Below are 17,477 nucleotides of genomic sequence, written 5' to 3'. Positions count from 1 at the left end.
CATCCCAATTGAATTTGGCGCTAAATCGCCACTCCTCCCTCGCCACTTGGATTCTCAGTCCTCACAAAGATGGCGTCGCCCAGTGCGTATCTGCAATGCGCCGCCATGATTTAGCACCGCCCCCAAACACCAGGCGTTCGTCCGGCGCTGCGAGCGAATACCGCGTTCCATGGATGGTATAGGAAGTTTCACTCCCCTGGTTCAACTCTGGCCGGGTGGCTGAATCGGGGACAGACAGACAAACAGAAAGGCTGGAAGAATCTTGAACTGGTACGGCTGTTCATACTTGTGAACGTTGTCGATCAAAATGTAAACATTACTCATATCTGAGGCGCAACATCACTAGGTAAGTATTAGATGGTGTGTTCCTTTAATAGAAAATACATAGGTACATAATTCTAAAGACCCTAGTTTCTTAAGCTGCGGCTGCGGCTGCGCTGAAAATACCATGCTATGCGCGCCGACGAACGCCCTCTGCCACGGAGGAAGGAAACCCTCTGCACACGCTCATGTTTCCCGATGTATTGCCAGATGGCGTCCACATCTCACGCAGCGTAGACGCAGATACGCGGCCAATTTTTTTTTCTTTCTTTCTTTGTTTCCTTTCTTCCTTCTTTTTTTCTTTCTTTCTCACTTTTTTCTTCAGTTTTTAATTCTTCTTTTCTCTCTTTTTTTCTTTATTTCTTTATTTATTCATTTATTTATTTCTTTGTAGGTAGCGGCCGCCCCGGAATGTTGTCTTCGGGTAGAATCGCCGGGCGGTCTTTCATGTTCCTTAGAGTGGTATTCAGACCAAAATTTCTGCGTTTAAGTTCCCCAAGAAAGACTATCGTCTTTAATATAGTCCGTTAGCCACGCATTCACCAAGCTTTGCTTGCTCCCATTTTAGGGGCGAAGCTCCTTAAGGCGGCACCCGTTCGTCCCTCGTAGTCGTAGTAGTGCGTAACCAGTCGTAACGCTAGTACCAGATCTTGACCTCCAAGGTGGTGCCGGTGGGAAATTTTTCCTGTGCGTTGTTGAACAATAAAAAATTCGCAGCGTGCGCGTTAACTGAAAGCCGAATTCTTCTATCCCTCATTCCCCATTAACAGCCATTGGCATGTTCCAGTAGGAAATGTTAGTAGAAGTAGAAGTGTAAGTGTTAGTTAAAGCCGACTTCTTCTGTCTCTCATTCCCATTAGCAGCCCTTGTTTACCTCCAAGCTAGTGCCTGGTGAGATTTCTCCTGTGCGTTATTAAACAATAAAAATTTTGTTCAAAACGCCGTTGATTGATGAAATAAACCAACGAAAGACGCCAGATGTTTTCTAAAAGCAAAACGAAAGAAGGCCAGATGTTTCTAAAGCAAAACGAAAAGACGCCAGCTGCTTAACGAAAGACACCAGATGTTTTCTAAAGCAATGGTTTTCTAAACAATGAAAACTCACAGCTTACATGTAAAATTAAAGTGAGCTGGAAGTCGTCATAAGTCATCGAACCTTTAGTATAAACGCGCCCGATCTCACGTCGGTGATGATGTACTGGGCAGAATTCACGGAAGATTCACGGTTTACCGATGAACCTCCGCAGCTTCACCCACTCATCATCATTCACTCCGTGGATATGCTGTGATTTTTTCTATAGGTGAAGGGTTCCTGATTTTACTCCTTATCTCAAACCTTCCCTCTCGCCTTCAATTTAAAATGACCCCACATTATGGTTGCAATATGTGAACTAAGGCTCACAGAATGAACACAAGGCGAGCGGGTCCGAAGCGAACTCTTCACTGTTCTGCACCTGAACCCCACGTGCCAATTTACGCCAACCGGTCTGAGTAAGCTAGATCTCCCGGGCGCAAGCGGACAGCGTTTGGTGTGGTAGTAACAGCGTTTCTGGTGGCGTTTGTACTGCCCGGAACAATCTAGAATTTTACTTAATGTTTTGCGTTTCACACGGGAAATAGCTGCATTCCTTGCTAAAGTTGGTGCACTTTATTATCAAGCACATAATGTCAGAAAAAAATTTTGTAAGAAAATTGTGCCACAAATTCTGCTGTAACTGAAGACCAGAGAGTTGCCGCTCCTATTCATTTGGCTCCATTTGCAGTAGTGTGTCGCCTGCTACGTTGTTCCAGCTGTACACGGGACAGTTTACTGCTCTCCCAGAATAGAGCACGCAGTGAGTGCTGTAAATTGACCACGAGTTTCCTAAAGAAATGAATAGGAGAATGCTTAATGACAAGCGTACTATATAATTTCATAGACGAGCAGGGCGGATTACCGCACTCTCGCAATAGACTACATAGTGTTTTAAGTGACATAGCGTAAGCTTGGCAGTATTGCTATCTTTCATTTCGACGTCGGCGCACAAGGACGGAGAGAAAACCGTCGATGACAGGCGCTGTCTTCGTCGGCTGTCACTGGGTCCTTGTCTTCTGTTGTATGTGTTGCATGCTCAAAACACACTAAATGGTTTATCTATTTGCGACAACTTTCTGTGCCAGCACAGCGAACTGAGACGCCCATTCTGCAACACTGCTTCGCGGTTCTTTATCTAAATTCCAGACGCCGTTTCTCTAGCCCGAGTTCCCCGAGTGAGCAACAGCTCACGAGCGCAAGCGGTCTGCGTTTGCAGTGATAGTCCTCACCTTGTAGCGGCGCCTGCTCGTAACAATCGAGAATTTTAAATAAGGTTCCGCGTTCCATGTGGAAAACAGCCACGTTGCGAGTTATAGTGCAGATTACTTTCCGATTAAGTGCGCATTCTAAGAATGTAAATTGTGCCACAAACTTGCGCAAGAGTAACGGATTAAATGAAAGACCAGACTGCTGTCACATCTGTTCATTCGGCTCCATGGTCAGTTCGCCCTGTCGTTGGTGCAGTGGCAGATGGGATAACTTACTGATCTCCCACGGTGTACGCCATGCAACACTCTAAAGGCTAATTCACACTGGGGAATCCACCGGCCACAGCGACCGCAGTTCGCGCGCCGCTGAAATTCCACATTTTGCACACCACTTAGCAACCGCACCGCCGAAACTAGGGCGTCTAGTTGTCATCGTCCCTTCGCGCGAAGGAACGCTGGCATCGACGCGCTCTGTGTTGTGCACGCGTTTCGTTATGGCGCAGTGCATAAACAGGAGCGGGGTCGTCGAAATGCTGGGCCTGCTGCAAAGCAACCCTCTGGCGATGTCTGACGAGGAGAAACATGCATTAGCCGAACAAGAAACGACGCAAGCAGTTGTGGTTGGTTCGTCTTGATTCGCAAGACGCGAGAAGCTTGGTCGATTCGAGATAATGCTACCCGTTTTGCGAGATCGCGATGATGTATTGCAAAGATGCTAATCGCGACAACACTTGGCAGTTGTCGAGAGCTACAGGATGATTACGAAAGACTTCGCTGTTGCTGCGGGCTTTCGACGACTGCGATATCACAAGCGCGCCGCCATTTTTCGAATGTTCGACTCGCGTTCCGATTGGTTCGCGGTGAGGGAATCCGGCGGCAGCTGCCGCAAAAGTCGGTCTAGGACCGATCGGCGCGGAATGGGCTTTTACGGCTGATCTCGCTGCCGCAGAAGCGGATTCCGCACGCTCTCGCCGCCGAATGTCTGAGTGTGAACGCTGCCATAAGGGAGCGCGTTTGAAACACGTTCGTGCGGCCTTGGCACCGCCTAAAGGCAGCGCGTTCAAACGCGTTGAAGGCGGTAGCAAGTCAAGTTCAAGTCAAGGAACGTTTCTGAATACGGGGGATTATGAGCGATTCTGAATACGGAGCGGGTATATATTGTTCGAACAGGAAGAAACCGAGACAATGGTATAGTGGCAAACATTTCATTGTCTGCATACAATGGCTAGGAAAATACTTGCACTGTACGCAACTGAAACCAGCAGTGCAAATGGATCTCTCTCATCGCGATAGCCACATTGTACCCTCGCGACCTGGTAGTCTTCGCCGAGACCACCAGCTGGAAAGCAAAACTATGATCGCAAGCAGCACGTGAAAGAAGCGAAGCATGCTTGGACTGTGCAATAGTTACCCTATTTATTCAAATTAGAAGAGGCGCTAGCCTTTGCCTCCAGGCGCATTCATGTAGATTATGCTGTTTACAGCGTGCTTGTAGCACCGCCTCTATTTTTTCAGTGCCAGTCAGATGCGTCCGATAAGGCAGTTCACCACCTTGTCGTCTTGGCCTCTGCTACTCTTGCCCGTTGGCTCGACTTCACGCCTGTTTTCGTTCATGGGGGAGAGTACCCTTAGGTGGTGCCTTACGACGGAAGTCAGATAAGGTAATATTTTGTTCAGTTGTGTTGATACCTGTGGGGCGGCGTCTTGCATCCCTCATGATTACTGTGTTGGCCGTCACGCTGGCTCTTTATTGTCTGTGAAAGCCAAAAAATAAAAAAATTAACTCTACCACTGCCAATTTGTGATCTGCGCGTCCAATTAATTCCACTCTTTACTATGACGTAACGGTAAGACGTACCAATGAAAAACTTGGCGCCGCGACGAGAGACGAGGCGCCGCTGCACGGAAACCAAGAGCCGTTCTTTCCATTTTCCTGTGGTATTTGTTTCTTCCAAAATAAGTTTTTTTTTCGTACTGTGATCCGCACATAGCCAGCATCATCCTTGCGGGTCGCGAGTCGATGCATTAGATGTTTGTGACTGTGCCTTGTTTGAAGTAAACCGAAGTGGTAGCAGCTCGTAGTGTTTTACAATGCTTTATCGCGTACCGTCGTTTCGACAGCGGCAACTTTCCACACGTCATCATCGCTAAGATAAACCAAGCATATTGCCCGATGGTCACCACACTCGCCCACCAGCGTCGTCTTCACTCGTGTGCAGTGACGTGAAGGTGAAGTCGGAATGTGCGCGTCTGTGTACGATTGACCGCCTGCAAGAGGCCTATAGCATTAACGTTACCACATGCGTGCGGGTTACTTGGAACTCGAAACGTAGGAGTGTTGGTGCTCGTTTGTGATATGGGATATGCAGTACGCATATATGAGTGATGCAAGTGTGTAAGAGGCGTGAGAGAAAAAACCGACCGACATGACCCGTAAGCGCACACTACGAAAGTAAACAAAACAGGTGTGGATATATGCAGTCGCGAGTGTATTATAAGTAGATGCGGTGATTATAATCACACGCGGTGCGCGTGTGATTACGTGACGTGTGCCTACTAGCGCGGTCGTGTTGTGCTAAAGAAATTCAGCTCTTTTCACCAGCCCACAATGATGTCGTAGGTTAAAAGGCTCCTAGCGTAAGCCGTTTTCTCACGCTTGATACGCGAACGCCTTGCATGAAAAACGGCGTGCGAGGTAACCTTTGCCTGGAGATCCGCAAAATGAAGTGATATACGAATATCGCTGTGACACAGGAACTTTTCATTGCGATCGATCGTGATTGGCGGTCATCTTAACTGAAGTGACGCCGCTAAAACTGAGTGACAAAACGCCTTTGTTTCTGAATGGTGTTTATTGGTGTTGTATCAAGCCTAACGACATGATGTTTACAATTCTCCTTTTTGAGACCACGTGTTTTTTGCATTTCGCCTAGATTGTGTGCATACATTAGGCATTGGTATTTTATTTACATTAGACAACAGGCATGATATAAAACATGAAGGGTCCGGAAAAATGAGTTGTTTAACAGGGCTGCCATTCACTGAGATATGAACCGGGATGAAGAATTCAAGGTCGAAACCATAATATTGGCGGTGATTTCTGTTCATTGAGAGGCAACTGTATTTCGATTATTTTAATGGCTATAAGGTGTTCACTGAATTGTGCCTGGTGTTTGCTGGAGTTACACATATAGGCTATTCAGCAGACAGCAGCTGTTTATTATTTATGCCATCAATCGTGATTTCTTCACTTCGTATTATCATTCAGCTAGCCTACAGATCCCTGTCTTTAAGTATATCGTAATGCTTACATTGAAGTTTTGATGAAACTTTGGCGTTAAAACAAGCGCATGCAAGACAATGTAGTTTGCCAAGTGCAAAACTAGTGCATCGAAAGAGCATCTTAGAGTGTATTTGTTGCTGCGAATTTTGAGAATTAAGCTTCCCACTTAGTATGCGAATAACCAACGAGGACGCAAAATTGTCTGCAATGTTTATTAGCGCCGCTTTGTGTCAAAGCACAAGTAGCCGTTATGCAAGATTATTTTCTGTTTCATTTCAGAGGTCGCTGCTTGGGCCGTATTCCGAGAGGGTGACTTTTGGGGACAGTGTCGCTTCGCGTGTCATGAAATTTCGTATATCCCATAATTGAAGCTACTACTTGCGTGCCTTTGCCCAACCAACCAATCAATGCTACCTGAAAGCGGCATCTCCAAAAGTGATTGCCTTAGAATGCGGCCCCTACTAGACAAAGTCGTTCATACTGAAAATTACATCTTTCCTCATGTACAGCATGCAATTAGCATGTGCAGCAGAATAAACTCTCTCGCATGTTTAAAATGCGAAGCCATCCAGTTTCGCAATGCACAGATGCAAATGGGCAAATTTAAATTTTTAGTAGCTTTACGTCTTGCAAATTGAACGCAATTGTGGCCCCTACGTCTACCAACCATGACAGCCTGAAACACCACCACATTGAAGGCCCTGTACACGTGCACTGAAATTTCAAAAGTAGGTTGACATAGGAATATTATGAATGGTATTATGCACACAGTCGTTTAAGTCGACGTTTGCATTTGCTCATAAGCTGCAATTAGTATTTCAACAGCATGAAATCCTTACTTTCATGTTAGTGCTGACAATATTGTGTAGAGCTCTGTAAAAGCAAAATATGCTCTCTATACAGCAGAAACTGCATTGTAGCTCTGTCCAAGAATTGTCGCCAAGCAAATTCCCGGTGTGTGAGGACCTGTAGTTGGGTGAATAATTTCTTTAAAGTGATAAACTTCGCTAGGCGACACAAATCCAGCTGTAGCGCTGCACATTCATATTACAAAGCTTGGCGCAAGTTTCTATTATGCACGTAATACAGCAAAATGAGTTCATCCCGTAAGGAAGCACCGATGTGGGGCAGTTTCTTTTATGCCGCAGTATGTTACATTTGTATGCGCGTATCCTGTAGTCGCAGCGTTTCATGCCGCTCTTGATTTGAAAGGCCCCTTTACACCATTTTTCTTGTGCACATCACATGCTCACAAAGAGGTGACATGCATTCATTGTTGTCTCTTAGCAGCTTATCCTGCCCCTCAAACTGTCCCAAGAGTATTTTATAGACATAACGCAATGTTGCATTCATACATGTATCCTCTATGTTTGACGGAACATTGCAATGCTTGCCTGTGGATGTACCTTCTGCACGTGATACTTATGCACATGATGCTTGTGATTTCATGTGTGCGCATTCAGTGTTCTTCCAGCGCTTACCGGGTCAAGTGCGATAGCACCGAATAAGAAAACGGCGGCAATAAGCGCCGCATAAAGGCAACGATGTTGACCTGCACTCCCTCAAAGTGCACTTAGGTTGCCCCATGTGACAGGGGTATAATATCCGCAAAGGACAATGCCACTTTTGAGATTGATGCTGTTGGTTTCGCGGGTAATGTAAAACGGACAATGTAACAATTTCACCTCAAACGAGCTGAGAAGCGCAATGATTCGACATGCAGATGCGGTATTTACGGTGACATGACAACCGAAATTCACCAAGACAATTTCACATCATCTCACCACACATCGTGTGAGTCACAGTTGCCATGATCACAGCAAACAGCAATAGAAACTAGAGACGAAAGTTTCGCAAAGACCAAGCGGACAAATAACCTCACAAATATCTTTGTTACCACAGAGTCCCCTATTATTCCACTAAGCCGCGCAGAACTTTTCCCGGCAATAAAGGGAAGGCCACAGAGCCAAACTACGCGTGTTCTACCGTTGAAGAATATATTTACACAATTGCATCCGTGTTTTCTGCGCTAGAAATAAAAAGAGCAACATTGCTTTATTTTCCACATTACTTTAGTTTTATGTATATTAATTTTCAGACCTACTCTTCTACTTTCCTTATCCAGTTCAGTAATCATGAGCTGTAATTCGTCTCCCGCGTTACTCATCAATGCAATGTCATCAGCGAATCGCAGTTTACTGAGATACTCTCCATTAACACTTATCCCTAATTCTTCCCAATCTAGGGCCCTGAAAACCTCCTGTAAACACGCGGTGAATAACATTGGAGAGATCGTGTCTCCCTGCCGTACGCCCTTCTTTATTGGGATTGCTGTCGCTTTCTTTATGGAGGACTTAGTGGCCGTGGAGCCGCTGTAGATTTCTTCCATTACGTTTATGTAGAACAGCGCTTTGCGATAGGTCGAGAGACACTGGAAGTTGTAAAGGAGTACGTCTACTTAGGACAGGTAGTAACCGCGGAGCCGAACCATGAGAGTGAAATAACTAGAAGAATAAGGATGGAATGGGGCTCATTCGGCAAGCATTCTCAAATCATGAATGGTAATCTACCACTATCCCTCAGGAGAAAGGTACATAACAGCTGCATCTTACCGGTACTTACCTACGGAGCAGAAACCTGGAGACTTACAAAGAGGGTTCAACTTAAATTGAGGACGATGCAGCGAGCGATGGAAAGGAAAATGATAGGTGTAACCTTAAGAGACAGGAAGAGAACAGAGTGGGTCAGGGAACAAACGGGGGTTAAGGACATCATAGTTGAAATCAAGAAGAAGAAATGGATATGGGCCGGGCACGTAGCACGTCGGCAGGATAACCGGTGGTCATTAATGGTAACTGACTGGATTCCAAGAGATGGCAAACGCGTGAGGGGGAGACAGAAAATTAGGTGGGTAGATGAGATTAAGAAGTTTGCAGGTATTACGTGGCAGCAGAAAGCACAGGACCGGGTTGATTGGCGGAACATGGGAGAGGCCTTTGCCCTGCAGTGGGCGTAGACAGGCTGATGATGACGATGATGATGATGATGATGCTTTATTTTCAACAGGACGCTGTTGGAAAAGAGGCGCCGCACCCACCAAGGGGATATGTGCTACGGTTTTATTTTATGCAGTCCACGAAGACTTCGGTGACGTATTTCCGTCACGGAAATGACGTCGAAAAAATATACGTGATCACCTGGCAAGGAAAAACTTCAAGAAGAAACGTTCCATCAAAGGGAGTAGAACCCACTACCTCTCGGCATGCCACAACAGATGCCATGCGTGCTATCCCCTGCACCACAGTGACACACTCTGGAAGCTTTACAAACGCGCCGTTTATCTCTCACACTTTGCTCTCGCAGTGCTGCTTATTCGGCGGGGTGGTGTTGCAGTCTGGGAGTGGTGAAGTGAAGTAATTCATTTTCACCGTGGCTTCCACTATTAGCTCCTGCAACGCGTCGTTGCTACGCGCCCGTCTCATTAGGCGCATTTCAAATAGGAAAACTGCAATTTTGTCAACGCCTTAACATACCGTGAGGTAGTGACCTTAGCCCAAGCCTTGGCCTCATCCATAGTATCCATCCATTATAAACTATAGCTTGACCGAAGCCTTGACCGATGTCCTCCGTCCAATCAGCGACGCTGTTCTCAACGCTTTCTCTGATTACGCTCTCACCGTTACCTATTACAACTACCGCAAAGGTTTGTTTAATCATTCATCATGGACATCAGTCATCGGTATGGAGATGTGCCACCAAGCGTCAACGTGGGTGCATCCACGTTCAACGGTGCTATAGCTGCGAAACACCAATAAAATTTGTGGGATCTCGCTTATATCAATGTACCTTAAACATTCTACTACTGCAGAGACGCTTTTTACTTTCGTGTTATACTGATTTCTATGACGACGGGATGAACCATTTCAACTGGCCAAATTATATTCTTAGAGAACCACAAAAACGTCCTAGCGGGGACCAATCAAATAACAATTAAACAAGCCAAAGAGGCAGGATTGTTCAGCTAAGTAGGAGAACACGGAAAAGGGCTCTGAGTACTAGAAATGAAGCTTAGAATAACAGAGAGCTGAGCTAGTTGGTAAGTATTCATTCTAAAAAGACAGGGCGTACAAACACGGACATAAGAAAAAGGTCAGGACGTTTGTGGTGCGGCGTTTCTGGTGTCCTGACTTCTTTCTTGTGTCCGTGTTTGCACGCCCAGGTCAAAGATGTTTTCTTCCTTTATCAGACACCTTCCCTCTCACCTTCAATTTCAAACAGCGCCCCATCAGGGTCGTAATACTTGAGCCCTAGACCGTACCATCGGGGCCGCTGGCAAGCTGAGCTCCTCAGAAACAACACAAGGGGAGCGCATCTGCAGCGCAGCTGTTGCTATTCGCAATGCCCATAAACTGACGCGCCGCCAAGCGGAATTCAGCAGCATCTTCTCGAGGAGGGTTAGTAGACGACAAAATGGCCGCACTGCGCTGTCGCTGCCTTGTTCGGCCGTGCTAGCCTCACTGTTAACACGTTGGCGAGAAAGGAACACTACGACTTTGCATGTTCCCCGCATCAGTGAACGAACCGGGCCCTCCGTGATACGAGAAATCTGATTCGTTCTTGCGAGTCGCAAAGTTTTCGTGAAAATATGTGGCAACTCGCGCTTTCAATGATAGCCCACAGCGGACACATATATGCTTCGCGAGGTTTTCTGTAGCCAAGTAAGTTACTTAAATGTTATCGTCTGACATTTTCAGTAGATGTTTACTTGCATATGGCATTCGTGAGTGTTTTTTGTGGTGCATGAATCCCATAACATTGTACGCGGTAGGTCGTGGGCTCGCGATGTGCGCTTTATAACTGGGCAATGTCAAGTTAGCGATGCTATAAAAGAGGGCCTGTATCCTTTGTTAGCAAAGCGCTGTTATGAATTGTGCGAGCGACGTTTCAGTCATTCTAGGACGCGTCCACTCCATGCCTTTCGTGGAGCGAACGCTCTCAACGCCCTCCTTTACCAGTGTGTTGATTTCATAGCCAGCGCTGCGCCGCATGTTTTTGCACGTTTGTTGATAAGTGCCAGCAAACTACAAGCAATTTGCTTGTTGACCGGTTTGGGGGCAAAATGTTCTCCGCGCCCAGACGTCTCTCTAATTGTAAACATGGTGACGCGGAGTCATCGCGGAGTTCTTCGGCGGAGGAAAATCTTCAGATTGCTTTCAGCAGTGACGTTGAAAGAAACCATCTTGACGAAGAGAATATCTCACTGGGCGTACAAGGATGTGAAAGCACCGAGAGTGACAGCGACGATAAACGATCAGCCGCTAACTCACGAGGAGCGAGTTGCACTTCACGTCCCCTCGTGCGTTAATGTTCTTTCACGCTCGTAAGTCACTTTGGTTGTATTTAATGTATAATATCCTTGAGCGAGATCAAAATAAAAGCATAGTTTTTCTTGTGTATTGTATGTAGCGCCATTATATTATGGAGCACCGCATGACGCCAACACGCTCGAGCTTCACCAGGGAAGCGAAAAGGTTAGAGAGATGAAACGTGCAGTGCACGGCCACGATAGACGCCTATATATCGTCTAACTTATCTTGTACTTCACCGGTACATTCCGAACTGAATTGTTGTTCGAATATTTCGCAACGTCGAAATCTTCGAAGTTGCGAAAAGCGTACGTGTGCATTCTTTTGGATATTCATGTTTCGATCGTGCTGATCGAACCTGCAACATGCGAGCGAAGTGAATTGCAGACGGATAGAGTCTGAGCATCACTACGACACAAGCGCTACTGAATGAGATGTTTAATGCTTGTGTTCCATTGCAGAACTAATTCCGCGCTCCTGACTGCGCAAGTAATGACGACGGCGTAATGCGTTTGCAAACCACCTCCACGTTAAACATGCGGTACCATGCAACAGCGATAGCGCTACTCGCTGGCGTCCTACTACTGCGGCAAATACGTCAGGCAGGCTCGGTACGTACTACCTCGGAGTGCCGTTCAGTTCACACTTCAATACTAGTCATGTTGTTTTCTGTAGCACACTCAGGATTTCGCAAAGCATCGTTTGTGCACAGTAGCGGAGCTGAAAAACAACTTTCACACCGCAGCAAATGATTAGGTGGTGAGCACATAGCACTTTCTGCGGTTTGGGAAAGTATTTTGGTCTCATATCAATTTCGTTGCAGCTAATGACTTTATCCGGTGAAAGTGGCACGGGCCGTACGTCCGCACGTCTTATCTGTTCCTACGCTAACAAACGGGTTGACCCTCCTCCGGGCGCCATCTTCCGCACGGCGCGCCACCTAGCGAATTCTTCAGCTAAACCCCACATTCCGTATCTCTAGCCAAACTGACATAGAATGAGCAACTGCCCTGTGAATGGGCGCAAGAGGGCACCATTCGTAGCAGTAGTACCGGGTTTGCCGCGGCGTCTGCTCGTAAAAATGCGAAATTTGATGTAAGTTTTCGCGTTTCTGACAGAAATTAGCTTTGCTGCTTGTCATAGTCGAGCGGACTTTGCAAATTAAAGCATATTCTGACGAAAAAGGTTAAACATCGGTTTAGGTTGCAGTGGCCGTTGATTTAAGAGGAAATGTTTAGGCCTTGAGCAGTTTGGTTCTAGCGCACCAGAAATTCGAGGTTAAAAGAAATAAGCTCTGTGCGGAACTGGATATAATGGTACTTTATCGTGGATTGTGAAATGACTACCACAATCTAGCGCACTACGGGCACTTTGTAGAAGGTAGTAGCAGACGGTCTTCTGACCCGGCGCCGGCGTAAAGACAGTAAAACGCTGCAGGCGCCAAACGCCGCAAGCGACATTTCGTTGCCGCTGCATCACCGCTCGCACCCTGCGATGCGCGCGCCGCTCAGTCGTTCCCTCCACCCAGCGCAGCAGGCGCTCTTCCCACCCTACCGCCTTCATGAAAGCCAGCAGCGAGATTAGGCGCATGGTCGTCTGCGTCCCATTTCTATGAAGCTTTGCCCGTCGGTTGTATTCGTACACAGAACAACTGCTAGTTTTTGCTTTAAAAAATGAAAAGGAAAACGTTTAATGCCCAGGGTGGCACATAATTTTGCAGCGTAGGACGACGGCTTACTGCAGAGCCGTAACATGCCACATAGTATTTTAAATGAAATAACAAAGCTTTGTAACGTTGGTATATAAGATTTTAGCATCTAGCGCACAACGCAAGAGAAATACACTCCGAAAACCGATGAAAACAGCGGCCGTCTTCCTCAGTTGTCACTCTGTTCCTGTTGTGCGTTGTGCGAAAACACACTATTCAGTTTAACGTTTGTTCTATACCTGGCGACAACTTTCTAAGGCAGCACACCCAACTCTGCGCAGCCTAAGCACAAACTTTTTTGCTAAGCTCCTTCATGTGGTCCTCGAAAGTAAATCTTTATAAATACGTAGTACCAAAAAATAGGCACGTCTTTTCATGTAATGGTCAAGATTTCTTGCATTGTCCAAAAGCTTAGCCCGTGAAGAATCTCCATTATTTTTTGCTGTTCGTAGTTGTGCGTTGTCGATATGGCGTTTTCATGCCCGTTTCAGCAAAGATGGCACCGATGGGTTGCAGCAGGCACACATTTAATTTAGTGGGAGAGCATGAGCGAATGTTTATGAGTTGATAGGTATTCATCGAACAGGAATACATTAAGACATGGTTACGTCCGGTCGGAGAGTCTCGTGTCGCGTCCAGAACTTCCGTGGCATCCATAATATGTTCTTGACTCTAAGGTATGAACTGTTTTCTGCGTACGTTGTCGTAATTTGTTAGCGTATCCGTCGCCAGACCACGCAGCCCTTGGTTGAATGACGGAAGCGTTGACAGCCATCACAGCGTGGGGTTTTGCAGTTACGACAAGTGTTCAAGCTTGTGACAGCGTAAACAAAGTTAAGGGCGGCCAGTAATCCCTATGAGGCTTGGAACTCCCCAGACAGAAAGACTCCTTGGAATGTCGTTCAGACGGACTCCATTGGCAAGGGACGATGCCACAGCATGATTCAGAGTGGGCATTCCTTGCATTTCGCTGCCTTCCAGCTTTGCACTCATATTCATTTCACTTAACCGAAAGCGAGGAGTGTCTCTCGAATGTAGGTGCCTTACCAGCGTTCAGGAAGCCATACAAGCTTCGTCCTTTCTTCTGTGGGCTCCGGGTGAATCACAAGACATCGTGGACTTTTTACGAGATATCCACCGTGTGTCACCAGCTCTGGTTTTGTCAGCGTTCACTCAGTCGTTTCAATTACCACATGTGACATTTGAAATGGGCTTGTCGAACTCAGTCCATTCGTATCTACGACTTTATTATAATAGGCAATGAAGTTAAAATATTCGCCTGTGCAGATGATCTAGCGTTGTTATACATATATACCCCAAGTGTTTAAAAAGTGATATCTACAATTGAAAGTTTTGTATTGTATCAGGAGCCCCTTTACACTCCACTAAGGGGTTACTATTGTGGTTTTGCTTCTGGGTGAATACGCGAAATCAGTTCACAGGGATTGATAGCACTGGCATCGTGCCAATTAACCATGCCTTCGTACCAGATACATTGATAATCAGTGCTCGTTAATGTAAAGAGCGTGTACCCATGATTAAGCGAGAGACCGACGCATTTGTTCGACACCACCTTTCAATATTCCGGAGAGCTGAAGCATGTAATACATCTTACACAACGAAGCTTTTCTATGAATTACAACTTCTGCTTTCTTGCAAATCAGTTCTGCTGAGACCCGCAAGGTAACGAAGGGGTTACGAAACGTGAATTTACAAGCACCCGTTCGTAGCACGAAGCCGCAAGAATATACAGGCGGAATTCTCAGGCAGAAAGTTCCTTAGTTGCCGAAAAATTGGTCCTGGTCAGGCGTTAAAACCCCTGACCAACGCCTTTCCGGGGTGGTGTCTCTACCAATTGAGCCAACCAGGAAGCTATCAATTGGACGGGCGAATGCAAAGTCATAAACAACTACGATGACGAGTCATCGCCAGTGCCACATCTTGATGTGACACTGGCCTTATCATAACTAAAAAGCAGTAGGGCCTGGTAGATATGACCCTGGCCATCGGATCGTGGTGGCTCGGTTCAAGCTCCAGCCCCGTTAACCTATTTTTTTGCTGCTCATACGCGTTAGTTGTTTCACGAGTCCATAGAGCGCGCCAGGAATTCCACTTTAATGCTTGAACATTCTTCAAAACACACTAGTCCTCGCAGTGCTCTGTTCAAATCTAGCGAGTCATTTCTTGGCACTAGCCCCAGTAAGGTTGAGGCAGCATGCGTGCAAGAGGCAATTCGGCCTGTTGGATCGCTTTTGCTACGATCACAATGTTCCAACAGCCCATTACACCTAAGTGTGAACATCCCTTGTATCATATTATACCCTTGTGACTCTGACACCCGTGAGTCTGTGGAGCAAAAAGACTCTTTCCCGAAAGAAAACATCACTTGCATAAGCATGGCATGGGGCGATCTGCATTCCAGAATCAGCCATTTCCACATTGGTGAACGCTCACTCGTATGTCCGCCGCTTGCGATGTTGCCGTGAACCTCGGCCAACGGCGTGCGGCATGAATACTCATTCATTTACAGAACACGTACGATTAAGGTGGCACCTGTGGTACATGCTTCTCGTGGAAAGGATTTTTTTCTGGACAAATCGCTATGACCGCGTAATGTCTTTTCAAACGAGGCTTGTTATGACTCACAGATTTCAGTGGCGATGTCATACTCGAAAATCCCGGCGCCAGCGAGTGTGTAAAAATGCGGCCTCGAAGGAGCGCCGCGGTCACATACGTATTTGTATACATCGTTTTCTAATATTTGGTACTCTCTCGATCGCAGGCTTGTCGGTGATCATCTGTTTCTGATATGGCGATCTGTGGTGCGATCTTGTACGCGTTCCGAAATAAGCACGGAGGCGTGGCGTTACATCCAGCCGAACGCGGTTGGATAATGCAGGGCCGTGACGCCGGTCGCGGTTCACATTGCCCGTTCGCGTGCGGCTGGATGTAACGCCACGCCTCCGTGCTTATTTGTAATGCGTACAAGATCGCAACACTGACCTGCTATCGAGGTGACTTGTCATTTCTCCTTGTCCCACTTCACTGTTGCCAGATTATGAACGCATGGCCGTCGTTTTTTACTGCAACAGCAGAAGAGATGCGCGGCTATGCTCGTGGATTAAGCTCTAATTCTCGGCATGGAGGAAGGAGTCATTTAGAGGGGGGCATTGAGCAATGCGATAGAAATAAATAAATAAATAAATAAACAACGAAAGAAAGAAAGAAAGAAAGAAAGGAAGAAAGAAAGAAAGAAAGAAAGAAAGAAAGAAAGAAAGAAAGAAAGAAAGAAAGAAAGAAAGAAAGAAAGAAAGAAAGAAAGAAAGAAAGAAAGAAAGAAAGAAATAGAGTACGTCAGGCACGCACAAGTAAAGCTTCGGTTGGCCCAATTTCTCGATGGGGCTAAGGCTCTTGATTTTTTTTTTCGTTATCTCACACCTTCCGTCTCTCTTACAGTTTTGAACAACCCCACATTGAGGACGTAATATTTGGGCTGAAGACCTTGGCATCGAGCCACTGGCAAGCTGAGGCTTTCAGAAACAACACAGGCCGAGCGGGTCTGCAGCGCAACCTTCGCTATTCTTCAGCTACAGTCCACCTGCCGTCTCCCAGCCATAGCTCAGGCCGCACATTTGCGACACCTACGAACTGAAACTGCTCCATACCCCATATTACTAAACGCCCAATACACAAACCAATATCCTTCCTCATGCAATCTTTACGGCTAATCAGGAGATTTTCTACACATCCTCCCCACATGATCCACCTTTCCTCATGCCTTATCGCCGTGTGAGGCTGTGTTTTAGTGGGAGACCATCATGACCAGGCCTTTTGCTTTCGATCAGCGCCGGATCATCTGCTGCACGATGAAGAGGATTGCTCTTCGTTTTGTAAGGGTGCCAATCACAGAGAGGGAACGCCCACGTGCCATGTAGAAGGCTAAGGCCCCGCGTTCACACAGTGGCAATACGTAGTCCTACCACCGCCACTTGTCCTCTCTGGAGGCCAATAATCCCGAGCCAGGAATAGCCCCGTGCGATACGCGCCAGCGGGCAGCGTTTGTAGCGGATTCTCGGCATTGTAGCGGTGCTTGCCCGTAGAATTCAAGAATTGTAAATAAGGTTTGGCGTTTCATAGGGCAGATAGCCTGGTTGCTTGTCATAGTCAAGCTGACTTTCAAATTGATCGCATACTCTGAGAAAAAAGTTGTCCAACAAGCTTGTGCCACAGCCAGTGCTGAAACAGAAGATCAGGCTTTTGTCACTCCCCTCATCATTTGACTCCATGGACCGTTGTAGCTTGGCCAGGTATAGTGCATTCAGCTTAATCCTATCCCACAGTAGAGAACGCAGTACTCTAAAGCGACAACCACTTTCCTACAAAAATTAAAACGAAGAAGGAAGACGCTTCATGGCAAGGGTACTATTTAATTTCCGAGCTAAGTAAGACAACTTACAGCAGACTCGTAGTAGGCTACGTTATACTTTAAATAAAATGAGGAAATCTTGGCAATGTT

This window comes from Rhipicephalus sanguineus, chromosome 9 (assembly GCF_013339695.2).
Source record: "Rhipicephalus sanguineus isolate Rsan-2018 chromosome 9, BIME_Rsan_1.4, whole genome shotgun sequence".
Classification (NCBI taxonomy): domain Eukaryota; kingdom Metazoa; phylum Arthropoda; class Arachnida; order Ixodida; family Ixodidae; genus Rhipicephalus; species Rhipicephalus sanguineus.
Note: the sequence above shows the minus strand (reverse complement) of the source record.